Consider the following 9,282-nt stretch of genomic DNA (forward strand, 5'->3'; position numbering starts at 1 on the left):
GGATTACAGGCGTGAGCCTGGCCAATCACCATAATTTTAGAACATTTTCATCATCCCCAAAAGAAACCTCTAACCTTTAGCAGTCACTCACGCCGTTCCCTCCCCCAGCCCTAAGCAACTAGGAATCTACTTTCTGTCTCTACAGATTTGCTTACTCTGCACACTTCACATATTCACACAAAATGAGATCTTTTGTGTCTGGTTTCTTAACATGATGTTTTCAAGGACTTCTCCTGTTGTAGCAGGGATTAATACTTCCTTTCTTCTTATTGCTGACCAATATCTGATTTGCACGGATATGGCACATCGTGTTTATTCACTCATCAGTTGACGGGCATTTGGGTTTTTCCCACTTTTTGGCTACTGTGAATAATGCTGCTAAGAACATTTGGGTCCAAATCTTTGTGTCAATATATGCTTTCATTTTTCTTAGCCATATAGCTAGAAGTAGAACTCCTAGTTCACAGGGTAATTCTGTTTAACCTTTCAAGAAACTGCCGGACCATTTTCCACAATGCCTGCATCATTTTACGTTCCCACCAGCAATGTATGAAGAGTCCAACCTCATCATGTCCTCAACAACGCTTCTTACTGTTTTTCCTTTGTGACAGACATCCTAGCGAGTGTGAAGCAGTACATCATTGTGGTTTTGATCTACATTTCCTCAATGGCTAATGATGTCGGGCATCTTTTCCTGTGCTTCTTGACCAGTTGTATATCTTCTTTGGAGAAACGTCTATTCAAATCCTTTGCCCATTTTTTTTTTTTAAAGAGACAGGGTCTCACTCTCTTGCTCGGAATAGAATGCACTTGCTATATATTTTGTAGATTCCAGCTCCTGATCAGATACATGATTTATAAAATTTTTCCATTCTGCGGGTTATCCTTTTACTTCCTTGATGGAGCCCTTTGAAGCACAAAGGTTTTTAATTTTGATGAAGTCCAATTTATCTTTTTTGTTAATTTATGTAACAACAAAAGAAATGTGTTTAATTCTAGATTGCCAATTGTTGTAGCTCGTGCTCTTGGTGTCCTATCCAAGAAACCACTGCCTAATCCAAAATTCTGATGTTTATGCCTGTTTTCTTCGAAGACATTTACGGTTTTAGGTGTGTGATTAATTGGGAGTTCCTTTTTGTACATGGCATGAGGTAGGGGTCCAACTTCATTCTTTTGCACGTGGAGATCTAGTTGTTCCAGGACCATTTGTTGAAAAGACTGTTCTTTCCCTCATTAAGTTATCTTGTCAAAAGGGAATGTGTTTCTCTCTGGGCTATGACCTAGGTTTGCAGTGACGTGGCTAAACCCACCAAGAAGGTCGGCATGGTCGGTAACCGCCATGGTGCCTTCCTCAGGAAAATGAAGAAAGTTGAAGTCAACCAGCCTAGTACACCTGCTCCTTTATATGTGGTCTTCGGTTTTTGTGTGGATTCGAATAAACATCTGGGGTCACTTGCTTTGAGATTAAAGAGTTTCCTTTAGTGTCTCTTGTAGAGTGGGCCAATTGACCTTTTTGCAGGAAAGTCTTTGGCCCAACACAACACAACACGCATGGGAGGGGGTTAATTAGCCAGTGTCTTTTTGGTAGACACTTAGGTTGTGACAGTTCAGAAAATTTGTGGGAGAGGGGCATGATGGGTTGTGGGGAGGTCAAGGGACCAGGCCAGCCCTTCCCTGTCTGGGATCCCCTCCCCCGGTGGAACAGCAAGTGAGGGGAACTCTGTCTGAACGGCACTGCCGCGAGATCCCACCAGGTGGCAGCAGAAACTCCGTCTGCCTCTGCCCAGTCCAGGTCGACAGGCGGAGGCACTGGTGTGGTTTGCAACCGGGTTCAGATTACACCGGCTGATCCCTGGTGCAGGGCCACTCTGGGCCTCACCTTCCCCATTCACAGAATGGGGCTGGTAACAGTCCCCAACCTCTAGAGCGGATATGAGAGATCGAAACGGCATACGACTGTTTGGACTGGGGAAGTCAGGCCCTGCCCCTTCCCTGGTGCTTGAACTCACTGTTCTGGGCCTCAGTGTATCCAAGCTGCGGGGAGGGGACAAGCGGCTGGGAAGAGATCCTGGAAGTGGAGAGCAGAGTGTGTAGGGCAAATCGGATCCCAGGAGGACAGGGGAGGAGGAAGTGGGGGAGAGGGAGGGCTGGGACCCTGCCCCTGCCTTGGGGCCTGACCCTTCTAGCTCCAAGGCCCGGATGGGGGTGACTCCGGCAGCTGGAGAGGAAGGTGGGGCTTGCAGGGAGGGGGCGCACAGTGATGTTCTGCCTGATGTTTGTTCCAAAACTTATTTATTTACTTATTTATTTTTCGAGACAGAATCTTGCTGTGTTGCCAGGCTGGAGTGCTGCGGGGTCATCACAGCTCACTGCAGCCTCAAACTCCTGGACTCAAGTGATCCTCCTGCCTCAGCCTCCCAAGTAGCTGGGACTACAGGTGCACACCACAATGCCTGGCTAATTTTTCTGTTTTTAGTAGAGACGGGGTCTCACTCTTGCTCAGGTTGGTCTTGAACTCCTGACCTCAAGCGATCCTCCTGCTCTACCTCCCAGAGTGCTGGGATTACAGGCGTGAGCCGCCTTACTTGGCTTGTTTATTTATTTATTTTACATTTTGGTTGCACCCGAGAGATACCAAGGCCCCCTCAAGGGGCCTTTCCCGGTGACACACTGCCCTGGAAGCAGCCCCTCCCGGATGCCTCCACCCAACCTCTGGTCACGCAGGAGTCCGCGCCCAGCCGAGCCGGACAGTCTGGTCCCGGGCAGCTGACCGCAAGCTGCACATCCCTCTGCCTCTGTCACCAGCATTCGGTCAGGCCAACAGGAGTTCCTGGTTGGCAAGGCAGCCCCAGGGCGCCCCTGTCCTCCCTGTCTTTCTTCTTCCGAGGGACCTTCAAGGTGCGCATTTGTTAATCCAGGATCCCGAGCCAAGCCCCAGCTTGGATCACTGCAGGTCCACAATGCCCATCTGTCCCCGTCCTGCCCACTCCCTTCCCTATTGCAGCTATTGGCACCTGCATCCTTCCAGGGCTGGCCCCGGGACCAGGGAGAATGCCAAGATCCTGCCCCTGTCCCTTGGCCCCTACACACCCCAAAGCCGCTCACTTGCACGCGCCCCGGGTGCCAGGTGCTGGCCTCCTGCCCCTTCCTCTCCTGCCTCCAACTGCTCCTGCTCCCAACCCTCCTAAGGTTCCTCCTCTGAATTCATTCATTCATTCATTCATTCACTGAGTACCTACTGTGTGCCAGGCCCTGTGCTGGCACTGGGAACACAGCTATGCCTGGGACAAACAGAAACCCAAGCCCTTGCAGAGTTGGCAGGGAAATGATGGAGGAAACGGACGAAAACAAGATAAATAAGAAAAATACGCAATGGCAGGATCCGACGTGTGCTGGGTGGAAAGGTAAAGTGAGGCGGGTGTGTGCTGGCGCCGCGCCTGCTGCTCCTTCTAGCCTGAGGGGAGAGGGCCTGCGGCCCTGTGCAGAGGGGAAGCAGAGCTAGCTGGGGTCTCTTCCTTCCCGTCATGTGACCTCCCAGAGCCTCAGTTTCCCCCTCTGTAAAAGGGGATCGCAGTGCACACCTCTGAGGTTGTTGGGAGAGTAAACGAATTGCTATCGTGAAACGCCACCGTGGGCACCCGGTGCACAGTGCACACGCGACGTTTGCTGTTCTCATTATCAACCGGATTGTTTTGATTCCCGGCCAACCTCCCATATTGCATCTCCCGTCCACGTGGTTAAATACGCTTCCCATGGCCCACGCCTGCAATCTCAGCACTTGCGGAGGCTGAGGCAGGAGGATCCCTTGAACCCAGGAGTTTGAGGCTACAGTGAGCTATGGTCGGCCATCGCACTCCAGCCTGGGTGACACAAAAATACCCTGTCTCAAAAAAAACACAAAAAACCAAACTTCCTTTTTGTATCAAATAGGTATCCTTTAAACACTGTTATTATTATGCAAATGCATTTACAAATGCAAAATTCAACAGACACAAGAAGGTAAACTGGATGAACTAAGTCTCCCTCCTTTGCCCATCATGGCTCCCGAGTTTCCCTTCCCAGTGGCCAGCACTGAAATAAATAACCCGCGTCTCCCTCCGGAGACAGTCTATGCAGATACAAGGAAATTCTCATAGCCTGTTCTTTATGGAAAAGAACTTCACTTTACTTCATATGGAATGAAGTAGAGTTTGCTGCTCAGGCAGTTTGCAGTTTGCTTTTCCCTTCGCAATTTAAGATCTTGTCACACTGTGCTGTCTTATTCTTTTACATAGCTGCGTAATATTCCACAGCAAGATGACCATGGCTTATTCAATGAATCCCTTATCGTTGGGCATTTAGATTGTTTCTCATTGGTTGCTGTCACAAAGAGGGCTGCAACAGCCAGATGCCATGGCCCACGCTTGTAATCCCAGCACTTTGGGAGGCTGAGGCAGGAGGATTGCATGAGCCCCAGAGTTTGAGGCTGTAGTGAGCTATGATCCAGCCACAGCACTCCAGCCTGGGTGACAGAGGGAGACATTGTCTCCAATTAAAACACACACACACACACACACACACACACACACACACACACACACACACACACACAGGAAGAGGGCTCCAGCAAATAAATAACAATGTATCAGCGTCATTCCCGAAAGACCTAGTTCCTGAAAGGAGCAGAGCCCAGTCCAGGAGCCTCCTGCTTGTAGGCTACAAACCCGCACAGCACGTGACTGCACTGAACACTGCAGGCGACTGTGACACAGTGGTAAATATTTGTGTCTCTGAGCACATGCAAACACAGAAAAGGCGCAGTGAGACGCGATATGAAGGCTAACAGTGGCGCACCTGTATAGGGCAGGGAGCATGAATGGAGCCCGCAGGGCCGGGGTGGCTCTGGGGGAGCCGGCGAGGGAGGGTGTGTGAGTGGCAAGGCCTAGGACGCTCCTGGGCACTGCTGCAGACTTTGTACACACTGCTCGCTCAGGCTGCACTGAAATGATTTTTACTTATATTTTTTCTTTTCTCTTTTTTGAGACAGAGTCTCGCTCTGTCGACAACCCAGGCTAGAGTGCCGTGGCGTCAGCCTAGCTCACAGCAACCTCAAACTCCTGGGCTCAAGCGATCCTCTTGCCTCAGCCTCCCGAGTAGCTGGGACTACAGGCATGCACCACCATGCCCGGCTAATTTTTTCTATTTTTAGTAGAGTGGCCGGCTAATTTCTTTCTATTTTTAGTAGAGACGGGGTCTCGCTCTTGCTCAGGCTGGTTTCGAACTCCTGAGCTCAAACAATCCGCCCGCCTCGGCCTCCCAGAGTGCTAGGATTACAGGCGTGAGCCACCGCGCCCAGCCCACCTCCTTGTGGTTTTGATTTGCATTTTCCTGATGGCCAATGATGTTGAACATTCTTTCATGTGCTTAGTGGCTACTCAAGTATCTTCTTTGATCAAATGTCTAATCCGATTTTTTGGCTATTTTCTTATTGAGTTGTTTGTCTTTTATTATTGACTTTTGTAAGAGTTCTTTCTGTATTTTGCATGCAAGTTCTTGTTGAACGTATGCATTGCAAATATTTCCTCCTGACCTGTGTCTTGCCTCTCTGTTGTCTCAACAGTGTCTTTCAAAGAGCAAAAATTTTTGATTTTTTAAAAATTTTTTTATTTCAGCATATTACAGGGGTACACATGTTTAGGTTACATATATTGCCCTTGCCCCACCCGAGTCAGAGCTTCAAGGGTGTCCGTCCCCCAGACGGTGTGCTCCACACCCATTAGGTGTGTACATACCCATCCCCTCCTCCCACCTAAAGTTTTTGATTTTGGTGAAGTTGAATTTATCAATTTTTTCTAAGGCTAAGAAATCATCTTCTAAGACATTTTTGCCTACTCCATGGTTACAAAGATTTTCTCCTATTTTTTTTTTCTAGAAGTCTTGCAGTGTTAGGTTCTCGTATTCAGGACCATGATACACTTTGAGTTACTGTTGTATATGGTGCGAGGCAGGTGTCAACGTTAATTATTTTCCACACGCTATCCAGTTCTCTTAGCACCGTTTGTTGAAAAGACTTTCCTTTTCCCACTTAAATGCCTTAGTCTCTCTGTCAAAAATCAACTGGCCATATTTATGTGGGTCTATTACTCTCAGTTTTGTTTTATTGACCTATATGCCCATCTTTTCACCAATACTAAACTGCCTTGATCACTGCAGCTGTATAATAAGTCCGGTAACCACGCAGGATAAATCCTTTGACTTTAATCTTCTTTTAAAAAAATTACTTTGTAATTATAGGCCCTTTGCAATTCCACATAAATTTTAAAATCAGTGTCAGTTTCTACCAAAAAAAAAAAAAACCTGACGGATTTAGATTAGAATTGCATTGACTCTGTAGATCAGTTTGGGGAGAACAAACATCTTAACAATGTTGAGTCTTCCAAACCATGAACATGGTATATCTTTTCATCTATTTAGGGCTTCCCGAATTTCCCTCAGCAATATTTTTAAGTTTTTAGTGTTGAGGGCTTACATTTCTTGCTAGATTTATCCCTATAAAATTAGCTATTTGTCTTAGTTTATTAGGGCTGCTATAACAAAATACCGTAAACAACAGGAAATGTATTTCTCAAAGTTCTGGAGTCTGGGAAGTCCAAGATCAAGGCGCCAGCAGATGACCATCCACTTTCTGGTTCATAGATGGCACCTTCTTCTTTCTGTGTCCTCACACGGTGGAAGGGGCAAGGTGTCTCTCTGGGGCCTATTTGTTTATTTATTATTGAGACAGGGTCACACTCTGTTCCCCAGGCTGGAGTGCAGCAGTGTCATCGTAGCTCGCTGCAACCTCCAACTCCTGGGCTCAAGTGACCCTCCTGCCTCAGCCTCCTAAGAAACTGGGACTACAGGTGCCACCACACCTGGCTAATTTTTTTTTGCAGAGACAAGGTCTCGCTGTTGCCCAGGCTGCTCGCAAATTCTGGTCTGAGGCCTCTTTCACAAGGGCACTAATCCCGTTTATGAAAGCCGCGCCCCCATAATCTCGCCACCTCCCAGCACGTCCGGTCTCCTAACACTGCCATCTGCAGGGTTAGGATTTCAACACGTGAATTTCGGAGGGACACAAAAATTCAGACCATAGCAGTATTTTATCTTTTCTGGTGTTGCTGCAAGTGGAATTTAAAAAACAAAATTTCATTTTCCAATTGTTTGCTGCTAGTATATAAAAATTCAGTTGAATTTTGTATTGAATTCAATTGACTTTGTAACCTGTGACCTTGGCTATTTATTTATTAGTTCTAGCAGTTGTCTTACAAATTCCCTTGGGTTTTTGACATAAATAATCACAGCATCTGCAAATAATGTCAGTTTTATTATTTTTTGTTTTGTTTCAAACAGGGTCTCACTATGTTGCCTAGGCTGGACTTGAACTACAGGGCTCAATTAATCCTCCCACCTCAGCCTCCCCAGGAGCTGGGACTGCAGGCGTGTGCACCACGCCCGGCCATGCCCAGCTCATTTATTTGTCTTGTCATATTACAATGGCTAGGCCTGCCAGAACAATGTTGAATAGAAGTGGTGAAAAGGGACATCCTTGTCTTTTGTTCTCAATCTCAAGAGGAAACAATTCAGTCTTTCACCATTTAGCGTAATATTACCCGTAGGTTTTTTGTAGATGTTCCGTATCAGGAAATTCCCATTTACACTTGGGTTGCTGAGAGGTATTTTTTAATTTTTTTTTATCATGAATGGGTTTTGAATTTTGTCAAATCTTTCCCTCAGCCATTGAAATGATCATATGGTTTCACTGTAGTTTAAATTTTCATTTCTTAAGTAAGGCAGAGCATCTTTTTTCTTTGTTTACAAGCCATTTTGTACTTCATTTGCTGTGATTTCTGGATCCATATCCTGCTAAGTTGTTGGCATTTTCTTACTGTTTTCTAGCTGTTGCTTATATAACGAGGATTTTTTTATCCATGAGTTCATCTTTATTTTCAGTTTCACTCGTTCATTCTTTCACTGTATTTATTGGCTTTTTGTTAGCAGAAAAAAAAAAAAACCCTGGATGTTTGCATCGCTGATGCTCCCAATTTTTTCTTGGGCGGGCTCTGGGCTCTGCCCCCAGAACTTCATTGTTAAGTCTTCACATGCCCCTCCCTGGTGCCACCAGGAGGTACCACCTTTGTCCTCACCCTCTTCCTGTCCTGCTCACTCTCCAAGTATTGCAGAACCGTCACACTGGAGTTGCCAGTGACTCAGAAACTCACTGCACTTCTGGGAGGGCAGAAGCCTCAGTCTCAGGGCCAGGAATGGGAACGTACGTTTGCACTGCTCTCTGCTGAAGCCACCCAGGAAGTGAAAGAAAAACATTACAGCTAAGCCCCAGCTTGACACGTCCTGCCACAAGTCTGCTGTCACTCCACTGAGCAGAGGACACATCCATGCCCCTTTCTCTCCACCCACGAAGCTCCACCCATGCCTCCAAACGAGTCTTGGCTCATGGTGTCCCTGCCACCTCACCCTTCTCAGGAACTCCCTGAGCTCATCCACTCTTTGCCTGGGCTGTTCCCTCTGCCAGAACTCCTCACACCCCCACATCCTTAGGGCCCTCTTTGGCTATTCCCACTGTCCTTGGATTTCAGTATCAAAGTCACCTCCTCCAGGAAGCCCTCCCAGACCTAGCCATCTCTCTTAGCAACCTGGCCCGAAGGGCAACTGAAATACTTATTGGATAATAGTTTGTTTATTGCCCTCGCCCCATTGGACCGTCAGCTCCCCTGGGCAGGGACTGGGTCTGCCTTGTCCCCATGCCCTGCACACTAGCAGTGCCAATAAACACCCACCCAATAAGTGGTGGTTAAAGTCAACAATATACTTACCAAAGCCATTGCTGTGTCAGGACTTGTGATGGAATTACAGATATGAAGAAGGCCTTTTTTTTCTTTGAGATAGGGTCTCACTTTTTCTTTCTTCCTTTTTTTTTCTTCCCCCGGGTCTCGCTCTGTCACCCAGACGTTGTCTCACCTGGATGTTGTCCAGCCTTTGTCTGTTCTATTCACAACAGCTCCTCTGCACTGTGGCGGCCTCGACGCCGAATCTGATCCCAGCGGCCCGTGCTTCGAACCTCCCGCGGCTCAAGGTTACTCCTAGGACAAAACCCACCCTCCTCCCAAGGACCCTGAGCAGATCCCCATGATCTGGCCCAGCCATCCCTTCCTCCTCCTCTCGTCTCGCACACGGGCCTCCAGCCGCTCTTCTGTCTGTGCCCGGCTGTGCCCTCGGCCCGGGCCTCTCCGGGCGGGATCTGCG

The sequence above is a fragment of the Propithecus coquereli genome, unplaced genomic scaffold, assembly GCF_000956105.1.
Source record: "Propithecus coquereli isolate 6110/MARCELLA unplaced genomic scaffold, Pcoq_1.0 Scaffold438, whole genome shotgun sequence".
Lineage (NCBI taxonomy): Eukaryota > Metazoa > Chordata > Mammalia > Primates > Indriidae > Propithecus > Propithecus coquereli.